The sequence below is a fragment of the Argopecten irradians genome, chromosome 9, assembly GCF_041381155.1.
Source record: "Argopecten irradians isolate NY chromosome 9, Ai_NY, whole genome shotgun sequence".
Lineage (NCBI taxonomy): Eukaryota > Metazoa > Mollusca > Bivalvia > Pectinida > Pectinidae > Argopecten > Argopecten irradians.
Window position 1 is genome coordinate 21,107,892 of NC_091142.1, and position 11,664 is coordinate 21,119,555.

At 36.7% G+C, this 11,664-nt stretch overlaps 1 pseudogene; it reads left to right on the top strand.

Annotated features, from left to right (window-relative positions):
• The first annotated feature begins 1,513 nt into the window (after positions 1–1,513).
• Positions 1,514–6,202, top strand: LOC138330625 (uncharacterized; annotated as a pseudogene).
• The last annotated feature ends 5,462 nt before the right edge of the window (positions 6,203–11,664 follow it).

Below are 11,664 nucleotides of genomic sequence, written 5' to 3' on the forward strand. Positions count from 1 at the left end.
TTATCATGATGTCAAAACTCTTGTGAAGTGTTACGTTCATAATGCACTAGACAAAATAAAAAGAATACAATTATCGTGTAAAAGGGTATTTCCGGTATTGAACAACCGCATTACGCTAATCTATATCAGCGCTAATCAATCACAACTTTATAGCTTTTCGCGTATCCGCTAAAATTTTACTGTGCTAACGTGTTATAATATATGTACTGATTATCAATAGGATATAATATTATGCACCTAGTTGTTGTATATCTTGAATATTCTCCAAGGCAAATTCTTTTCCCAGGCATAATAGCTATATAGCTATATGTATAGGCCTAGGGCATATACATTATGTACCATACATAGGGAATACACTTGTCTTACCCCCCCCCCCCCCCCCCCCCCTTGCAGGTTAATTAATACGGTATAGTATTAAAATAGTTAATATTTTTATATATATGTAGTCAACGTATAGGTGCAAATACTTGGTTTGCAACCAACCCACCACCTACAAATTAGCTTTAGTCAGTTTGCAGCTCATTATATTACCAGTCATGGTAGCAGGTATTTCATCAACAATGGTTTTAGTTTAGTTTCAATTTGCAGCCCCTACCATTCGGGGTGTTACATTTTTGATTCATTAAATATTTACACTTTACACTTATAGCCTCTACCCGTCAGGGAGCCAGTTATTAAGCTATATTATCATACTTAGCTCCTACCAATTAGGATACTTAGCTGGTTATCTAATATTTATTTAGTTAGCCCCTACCAGTCGGGGTAACAATTTGGTAAGTTTAAGCACACATATATATAGCGACCAGTTAGGTAATCAATTACTCATGCATGTTAGCCTCTATTTTAAATTAGCCCCTACCAGGCTGCAGTCTGCGTACTCTGTTGCTTATTTATATTAGCCCTTACCAGTCGGGGTATTCAGTAATTTATATTAGCCACGAAATTTATATTGGCCCCTGTAGCTACTAGTCGGGGTAACCAGTTGATAATTTATATTAGCCCCTACCAGTGGGTGTAACCGGTTGGTAATATATGTTAGTCCCTACCAGTCGGGGTAACTAGTTGGTAAAATTTATATTAGCCCCCACCAGTCGGAGTAACCAGTTGGTAATTGATATTATGCTCTGCCAGTCGGGGTTCTCAGTTGGTAAGTTATATTAGCCCCTACCAGTCGGGTTACTTGTGATCAGTTGGTAATTTATATTAGCCTCTATCAGTCGGGATACTCGATTGATGTTTTATATTAACCCCTATCAGTCGGGTTACTCAATTGGTGATTTATTTTAACCCATGCAGGACATTAAATTGGTAATTTATATTAGCCCCTACCAGGCGGGGTTACCAGTTGGTAATTTATATAAGTCCCTACCAGTGGAGATAATCAATTGGTAGCTTATATTAGCCCCTATCAGTCGGGGTAACCAGATGGTGATTTATTATTTATAAATCCAGTGAAATTCTACAACCGCAGTTTATCTTATGACTTTTAATATTTCCTATAATTGTTGTTTAGATGGACAGCACAGACAACCAGGTGGCAAGCAGCAGTATGGCAGCTGCAGTTAACAGTCTGTCTACTGCTAAAACTTCAAAAGGAAGAGGATCTAGAAAAAAAGCCAAAAAGACCCAAGCCTCAACTTCAAATCAAGAGGAGGTACCAACGGATGATACAGACACCCAACAATTGGTGGCCTCCATTACCAAACAGGTGCTAGAGCAATTAAATTCGAGGAATACACGTCGCCCGCACAGTCCTGATTCATCTGCTGATGAAGAGGAGCGTGAACATCATGGACATACACGTGGGAGAAAACGCACTCGGTCAACACAAAAGAAATCACGAAAGAGACGTCGGCACAAGTCCCCTAGAGGTACGCCGTCTGGGACGTACAGTGATATTAGCACTAGCAGTGATTCTAGTACATGTAGTAGTGAGAGGGGTAGCTCTAGTGAGTCCGATGAGGACAGTTCAGGCTTGGCTTTTCTGGCAGCCGTACGCGTATCTCCAGCACAATTGCTAGTCAAATTGATCAAAAGCTCAAAAACAAAATTTGGCAACGCAAATATATAGATTTAGCAAAATTGCTGCCCCAATACAAGGAAACCAGTGCATCTGGTAAGTCCATTCATTTACAAAGTACATGTAGGTTCCAATTTCGATTATTAAAAAAGAAATCGGCACCAACAATTAAAACAGTTGATCAATGGACCAGTGCTTTTCTGAGTTATGTAGCAACATATGCAGGGAAATTTCCTAAAGAGATTCCACATGTAATAAAGCATGGAGAAATTGCGCGCGATTTGGCTGCCAGAATAAACGGTGATGCCTGGTTCATTTACGACCAGCGTGTGAGGGCAGAAATAGAGGTATCTGACTTTTCTTGGGGTCAAGTACATCATGAGTTCTGGGTCATGGCTAACACCCCATATCAAAATTACTCCAACGGTAGTCAGCCCTTTCGCGGGAAAGGGGCAGGGGTTTTCGTTTACGTTCAGGGAGATTCGCTAGACAAGGACCAGACCAAGACCCTCAGGCATTTTGTTACTCCTTGCATAAACATGGGAAATGTCCCTCTCCCACTGGATCCTGCCCATACATACATTGGGCGTTATCAATGCAAAAAACACCACTCAGTTCTGTACTGTCAAGGAAACAAGGCCAACACAAACACTAGCCAGCCAAATCAAATCCAAGCAAGTAAAAAGTAACGACATTACTACCCCAGTCAAATTTACAGTGCTAGAATATTTTTTTGACTGGTTACGATGAACAGTTGTCACAGTATCTTTTACTGGGTTTCAGAACAGGTTTTAGACTCAAGTTTGAAGGTCACCGACAATTTAGAAATGTCGAAATCTAGTTTCAGCAAATTAAAAAGGAGATGTAGTTAGAAACAAATTAAACAAAGAAGTTTATTTAGGAAGGATTGCAGATCAATTTGTAATACCACATTTCCCTGCTCTTCAATGTTCGCCTATTGGTGTTGTTCCTAAAAGGAGTCAGGCGAATTTAGAATGATTCAACATCTTTCTTATCCAGAGGGTCAAACTATCAATGACTATATCCCCAACGAGAGTTGCTCAACAACCTATAGAATGGGTAGCTATTAACAAACTAGGGGTGTCAGGTATGGTCATGTTTTAGATGATTTTCTCTTTTTAGGTCCCAAAAACTCCTCAATTTGTGCATTGAGTCTTCAGCAATTATTTCATTATGTGAGGCATTGGGAGTACCAATGAAAGATGAAAAGACAGAAGGTTCAAGTTCAGTATTAACATTTTTAGGTATTGAGCGAGATACAGTCATGATTGACCAGTCGAGAAAGTTGTTAATGTTAGAAACCTTCTGTCCTCTATCAAACAGCGCAAAAATGTCACTTTACGAGATTTACAGCCCCTGTTAGGCCTCCTTAATTTTTGTCGTCAAGTGGTTGTTCCAGGTCGGGTAATGTAAGCCCCATTACCACATACGTTTATATAAAGCAGCTAGGCTAGATATGCATGCGTGGTCAACATTTATTGATAGCTACAATGGAAAAATCAGTTTTTCTAGATGAAAAGTAGCAAAATTCAGATAAAATTCATCTTTTTACGGATGCTTTTTGTTTATTAGGTTAGGGTGCAGTATTTGGCAGTAGATGGTTTCTATGGTCTGTGGAAATAGTGTAAAATGCAAAGCCATCATATTACAGATAAAGAGCTTTTTCCTATTGTATTAGCTGTAGAAATGTGGGGGGGGGGGGTAGAACTTACAAAATCAGTAAGTCATGTTCCATTCGCACAATAGAGCAGTTATGGATCTTATCAACAAGACATCATCCAAAGACTCTCATATCATGCAATTGATACGTAGGCTGGTATTAGTCTGTTTTAGTCTGTTTCGTTTCAAGCTACCCTTATTCCTGGCAAAATGAATATCTTACCTGACTTGCTTTAACGGTTACATGTCAGTCAGTCGATTCAAGAAGCTGGCAGAAAGCATGGACCCCAACCCTACCAAGATCCCAACCCAGCTGCTACATCTTTGAACAGCACTGCAGTTAAACTTTTTGATGCAGTTTTTTCATCAAATACTCATGTTTCCTACCGCACTGCCATAAATTCATATCACAAATTTCATCTACATGTAACAGGATTCTCACCTGTTTTTCCTGTTCCTGTAGACAAGCTGGTACAATATATTTCCTGGTTATACCGGAATGGTAAATCAGCAAATACCATTATTACATACCTTGCAGGTCTACCTTCTTATCATAGAATGATGGATTTTGAGGATCCAACTCAGTGTTTCCTAATTAAAAAGATTTTGAAAGGGGTACATAATTTATCGGCAGGTCCCGACATGCGACTACCGATTACACTTCCATTTTAGAACATTTGATTTCTGGTTTAGAACATACCTTCCCAAACAGGTACGACAACAAATTGTTACGTGCTATGTTTACTCTTAGTTTCTTTGATTCTTGCGAATAGGAGTAATAACCAAGACAGGTACAGGTTCTACTCAAAATATTATACAATTTTTCTAGCATTGCCCCTGCGAGATGATATTCATGAAATCATGAATATTCATGAATGATTTATGAATCCATAAAACATTCATAATTGTTCATGATCAATGTGTCAAGAATTATCCATGAAGTTTTATACATGACTTATGACTTGGTCATGTGACAAGTCAGGTGAATTTTAATGAATATCAGTTATGCATAAAACTTCACGAATGATTCTTGAAATGTTATTTAATTCATTTTGATGAATTTTAATGAATAATCACCGAAGTCACCTGACTTTTCACATGACCACATGCCATATATATTTCCCGCCAAAACAGTCACAATCCAAAATTGCTGGTGGTATCTGCTGGCATGTGGAAGGGGATCGAAACATCATTCATCTTAAAATGGAAGTTTTGGTACATTAATGAACGGATTACTCCATTTCTGGATTTCTTTAAGCACTGATGAACAATTCAGTAAGTTTGGATTTATCTGTAGTTCTTTTTCAACATGACATTGTTGCACAATGATATTGCGATAGTAATTATGCATAGATATTTGTTTGTGAAATTTTGTCAAATATTATTGAAATTGATTGCTGTGTATCAGTGAAAACAGATTTTGTTAGCACTTATATCTGTGGCAGTATGGAAATATAATGAACACAGTAAACTGTTGGTGATCTTCTGATGTTATTTATCATATAAATTGATTATACCTATTGTCATAAGAATTTGTTTCATCAAATATTGAGTTGATTCCAATGTAATTGTCATTGGTGTTATAGTAATTTTCAATTCTGGACCCCCAGAAGAGTTCATGAAATTTAGATGCCGCTGACACCATCTTACATTCATTAAACTTGATGAACACGACTCAAGTTCATGAATATTCATGAATTGTTCCAGTTCATGAAGTTTCATGAATATTCATGAATTATTTTGTGTCAGTTGTAGTTCATGAATGACTCATGAGTTATCAAAAATAAACATTCATGATCATTCATGATGGTTTTAAGTTCATGAATATTTTTTAAATATTCATGAACTTTTTATATTTTTTGAATGGGTTGTTCATGAATGTTCATGATTTCATGAATAAAGATATTCATGAATGTTCATGAATTCATGAATGAAAGGATTCATGAATGTTCATGAAATATATTTTCCTAAATTATTCATGAAATTTTAAGTCATGATTTGCATGAAAACATTCATTAATAATTGAAGAATATTCATGAATTTTATTCATAAATAATTCATGAATCATTCATGAATGTTCATGAATTATCCATCAACGTCTCGCTGGGGTACTATTTATACCAAACACAAGAAACCTAAAGAAATGGTATTTTCAATTCGTTATTTTAAACATCATTCATCACGCAGGCCAATCAATCTATAGATAGTTTGCCAGAATTGCAAAACCATTTGTCCAGTTTCAGCTATGAAATCTTTTCGGAAAGCCATGGCCTCTTTTTTACATTTGACGGGATTACTCCCATAACCCTATCATACTATACTTCTAGGTTAAAAGAGGTGACTTCCTTTATTGGCCTAGACACATCAATGTACAAACCACATTCATTCCAGTGCCAGATACCCGAGGAAAATATTCGCCTTATGGGTCGCTGTAACTCGGATGCGGTGAAAAGATATTTTAGAATGCCAGTTTTTGATGGTCTGCAGATAAATCCACACTAATGCTAGCTTACAAAATGCTTACAGGTTGTGTTTAGATAGATCATCATGCGGCTCTGAACCCTTGTCCACATCGATGTTCAATTAGGTGTAGGGGTTGGCCATGACCTTGCATTTATAACTGCATTTCATTATGTGTATTTTTTTATGTTTGTAAGTTTGGTTACAATTTTTTTTTATTTATTGATTCACTGGCATTTAATAAATGCTCAATTTTCGACAATACATGCCTTGAGTTTCTTGTCAGCATAAAATCTAGCAGATTTTCACTATGCTACTCACAGGGGAGTAGAGTAAAACACGATGGTATAATTGTATTTATGTGGAACATAAAGTAACTTATACAATCTGTTTTTTCAATTTGAATATTTTCAGTTTTTTTCTAATCCGGATTGTTATTTTTTCCGAATTTTTTACTAGTCCTTACCTTCTATTAGTCACTGCCGTCTAGACGGTCACGTGATATCTTTGTTTATATTTAGATGCTATGTTGAAAAATCAATGGCGGTGTGAAATTTTTTCAACTTGCCCTCCACCACCCCTTTCTTGCCTCCTTATATTATGATTTGTATCTTGTTTTAGTTTTATGTTTGTAAATGCGTTTTTTTCAAGATATTCCCAACCTTTTTATGCTTTTAGTTTTTTTATTGATTGATTCACTGACATTTAATACATGCTCAGTTTTCGACAATATATGCCTTGAGTTTTGTGTCAGCACTTAAAAACTAGCAGATTTCACATGTGTGTACTCACAGGGGAATAGAGTAAAACACGATGGTATAGAGGGATCGTTATTTAAACTACAAACGTGCTTTGGGACGTTCAAGGTTACATACTGGTTTCCTCTATTGCTGCTTTGATTTTGGCTAGTACTCCTTTAGTTGTGCGGTTATTCTTAATTCAATTTCCTACCAGAATAACCAAGAGTTATGGTCATTTTGGTCTCATTTCATCTGCAAACACCCCTTAAGTTGTTGCTACACTAGTACAATATTTGACGTCATCAAATAAAGACTTTATCGCCTTAAAATGTACCTGTTTACACCCAGACATTTTAGCTTTATCCAAAGAAAATCACGATCCACCGTGTCGAACGTTTTTCAAAGCTATTAAAACAGGCATATGTAGATTTGATTGGAACGTTTCCTATTGTTAATGCTAGAATACAGTACATATATATGATCTTGAACATCCTCTATTCCTCCGACTTCTGTCTTCAATTGAATTATTTGATTATAGCCATTTACACAGACGAGTATTCAGAACGTCACATTATATCTTACATGTATATGGAGTTGAAAGTAACTCGTGATCCCACGGTATGAAAAAGGTATTCGGGGGTTTGTTGATTTCGGTTTAATTATAGGTTAATCATACCCCTTTTCCAATCATCCGGTACAATTCCATTGATAAAACAGGTACTGCTGATATCGAATAACATTCTCGTGCTCGTGTCGCTTTTAAGAGCTTAATGGGAAATATCTTCAACTCCCGCGGCCTTGTTTTGTTTTGCGCGCTAAAGTGCATCATCAACTTCCTTATAGGTTGATAGGCTGATTAAGGCTGCTCGCGTCGCGTTTTATGGAATAATTGGTCATGTGATGTAGATTCGTCCGTGGAGACACCGTCACTGATGTCATTATACAAATTGCAGTAATCTATTTTCCATCTTCTTCAAACATTTGGAAATATCATCACATATATTACCACAACATCCATAGGAATTAGAAAGCTTGCTTTCATTTTGTATACCAATCTTGGCAATTTCCCGCCAAAAATCACCCGGATTATAATTTCAAGTTTCCTTGCCATGATTTTTTTTGTTTTTTTTAAGTTGATAGTTTACGTTTATATTTGCGTAGTAGCTTGTCGAAAATTTTGCTTTCCCTGCAGTATGTATCATTGAGCGCGCGCTTTTGGTTTCCAATTCAAGGAAATCCTAGCCATACTTTTTTCACAAACACCGTCTAACTTTTCTGTAGCTCCTCGTTCCAGAAGCTTTACGAAAAGATTGTTTGATTTTTGTAGTTGATGATGAATTTACTTTCATAGCGGCCCGTTCTTTTTCAATGTATAACAAAATCCGTGAAGTTTTTTGTATACCTCGTTAAACATTTCGTTGGACCGAGATTGATTTTTCAATATTAGAGATCGTGTTTTTTACAGCCTGGATAGATACTTGCTTCGTCTATTAAGAAGTTAACTATTTTGTATTTATGTTTTACAACGTTTTCGGTATCCAGTACCACAAGTGCTAGAGACCACACACATGGGTAATTTGTAAACACATTCCAAAATAGAATGATCCGGAAGACAGTTTGGTGCTCCATGTTACTGCGAAACGACCTCATTCATAGTTACTTTCATAGGGAAAAAGTGCTTATTAGAAACTTTATGTACTTTGTCGATCTATTGTATAATTCGAGACTTTTAATTACCGAATTTGGCTAAATCATTCTAATGTGTAATAATATTGTACTGAAATACTATGATCAATTCATTTTACTCTTTTATATTGTTTATTCGTAATTCTTTGATTAATTGTTTTAATTGTTGTCGACTTAACTATGAGCAGTAATTATATCTATTTATCGTGTGGTGTTAACCGGAGTAGTATTAAGGAGATCAATCCAACCAGGTGTGACACTTATCCCCAGGACAATTGACAATTATTTTTACCTGCAGGACGTACCATTGACACTTGAGTTCAAAATGCCCTTCTGTTAATCTTCCGTATTTTTGTTATTGTTATATAATCATATGTGTTATGTTTTGTGATGAGTTAGTTAAGGGCAAGAGCTCGGACGGCACAGGTCGATTTTTCGGATACTCCTGGAATCGCCTACCGACTTCTAGGAAGTTATAATTGATAAATTTTATATCTGGAAAATTATTCAGCATCTTGGAATTTCACACTTTTTATCGGAATATATCACATCGACGTCATCTCCGTTGTGAAATAAACTACTTTAAATTCTATACAAACTGCCCTAACTATTCGCACGGTACTAATATATTCTTCTTGAATCTTCCAATTAAAACATAAAAAAAAATTGTAACAATACACAAATCTATAAAATAGTTGAAATGTTTTTACAATAGTCTAGGATGTCTAAGGTGGGCATAGTATAAACTCCGTCTATGTAATCTGATTCATCCCCACATCTCGCGTTAAAAATCACACTCCGATGTAGACAGGTTCGATCCACGTTTGGCATTGTGATGGAGATTTTATCTATTTTTTTCCTATAAAACTATATCCCTCAACGTATATCTTGTCATCATTGCGGAGAAAAGTTTCAGAGACGCCTATGATATCACAGTCCTCTTAGTTTAAGAAGTTACACCTCAGAGATTCTTAATATGGTTTCCCTATAATTTGTGAGGGTGAAATAAACACAAAACTACTAAAATTAATATCGGTGCTCGGACTGATGATACATTTGAATTCAACAAATGTAAAAACTCGGTTCTTCATTAAGGAAGTATTCCTCTGAGAAGTCAAATTTTTCTTGTATTAAATTTTTTCTCATATAGATTTTTGGAAATAGGAGTTCATACCATAGAAGAAAATGGAAGAAAAAAAACATATGTTTTCAGCCATTTTTTGCGAGATTTAACCCTCTACAGAAAAAGTTTAAACTTTTGTCAATATTTTGCATATAAATAGGGAAAAATGTAGTTATTTCTAAATCAGGCACAAAAATTAGCTTAGTTTTTTGCCCCTTTAAATGTTTGTTATTTTTTTATATTTTAGAGTAAAAAAGTACTAAAAGTAGCATTAAATGTTAAAATACAAAATGACAAAAGCGTGTCATTTTATACCTAAATGCACAATATATCTTAATAACCACGAAATTGATAAAGAATTACAGCAAAAATTAGCTCGATACGCCTTAAAATGGTGTGCTAAAACAAGTTCAGAAAAAACTAGCATAACTTTGGCTCTACTCAAAGCGAAAAAGGCACATTTTCAAAATGGCAGCCAAATGGGCCAATTCTTTAAATTGTCATGTAAAAGAAATATACTCAGAATCAAAAATGTTTTATTTTTTGACAAAATTTGCAACTGACAACTTGCTGCAGATATTGATGATTTTATTTGAAAATATCATAATGTCTTTGATCTATGTCGAAAACGAGGCTTCAACGGGGCTGAAATCTAAAATGAATACCTATTTAAGGACAGATTCACAAAACGTTTTATTGTCAATATCACGGGTGGACCATCCGCCGATATTCCAATAACAAACTCGGAGTGAATCCTATTGTGTATACCTCGGTACTCCCCGCCGGCTATATGTATATGTGTCTGATTGACTTGCTGACTCGTACCTGTCCTGTTTGCGCATTTGCCCGTGTTTGTTGTGACGCGAGTGTTTGTCGTACACGCACTGTTCGTGATGTGTATGTAGCGGGATTGGACTGGGTCGATCATCGGTGACCAGGTAGCTCAGTCGGTAGAGCACTCGGCTAGTATTCTGAGGGTCCCGGGTTCGAATCCCGGTCTGGCCGCTACATTTTCTCCTCTCCTGTTACAAAATTGGCGCCCAACTAAATAACCCACGGTGGTGGTGTTTGGAAGGGTCTCGTGTGTTTTCGAGGAAAAGACTTCGAGAAAGGAGGGAGGAGTGTAGCGGGATTGGACTGGGTCGATCGTCGGTGACCAGGTAGCTCAGTCGGTAGAGCACTCGGATATAGTATTCTGAGGGTCCCGAGTTCGAATCCCGGTCTGGCCGCTACATTTTCTCCTCTCCTGTTACATGTATAGCCATTGGTGCAACAGCCTCAGTATTCTGACCTATCACTACGGCTAGTATTATCACGTGTTCGGTCATTATATCCAATGGAACAACGGCTTTCAGGTGACGTGCTGTATTCATAAGCTGAATGGTTGTCGTAGTCACTTGACCTTGAACCGCGGTATTTACTATGACCTTGTTTGGAGTTGTTTACGTGACTTATATTTTAGTGAACGATGATTACCACGGGCTGTAAACGTTGTAGCGTAATTTCTGAACTCACGCTTCTGTCAAATCGATGCCATGTAGAGAACTGGTTTCTCACGACACACCGTCCTTTGGCCTGGTAGTAGTGTCCCTTGCCTATTTCGCGAAGTAGAATACATGCATTGGCTTTAGTTATACGCTCAGATTTTTTTTCTTTTCAATGAATACGTCACTGAATCGCACTGATTAACCAAGCATAACCTTTGCATCGAGGACAGATTGTCTCTCATCTTCACTACTAAGAGTGGACAAGATGATACCCAGTTTGTTTTGGTAACTAGGTTTCGTTCCACGGAAATAACCTTTACATTTGATTGTTTTAACTCGTCATGCAACAGTGCATCTACATTTGATTTAATCACGGACGCGTCACAAGCCTCACTAAGCATTGTCTCTAAATATCTTATGACAAAATTGGGCTTCTCAGTTGGGATTGGAACCAAATAAAACCGAGAT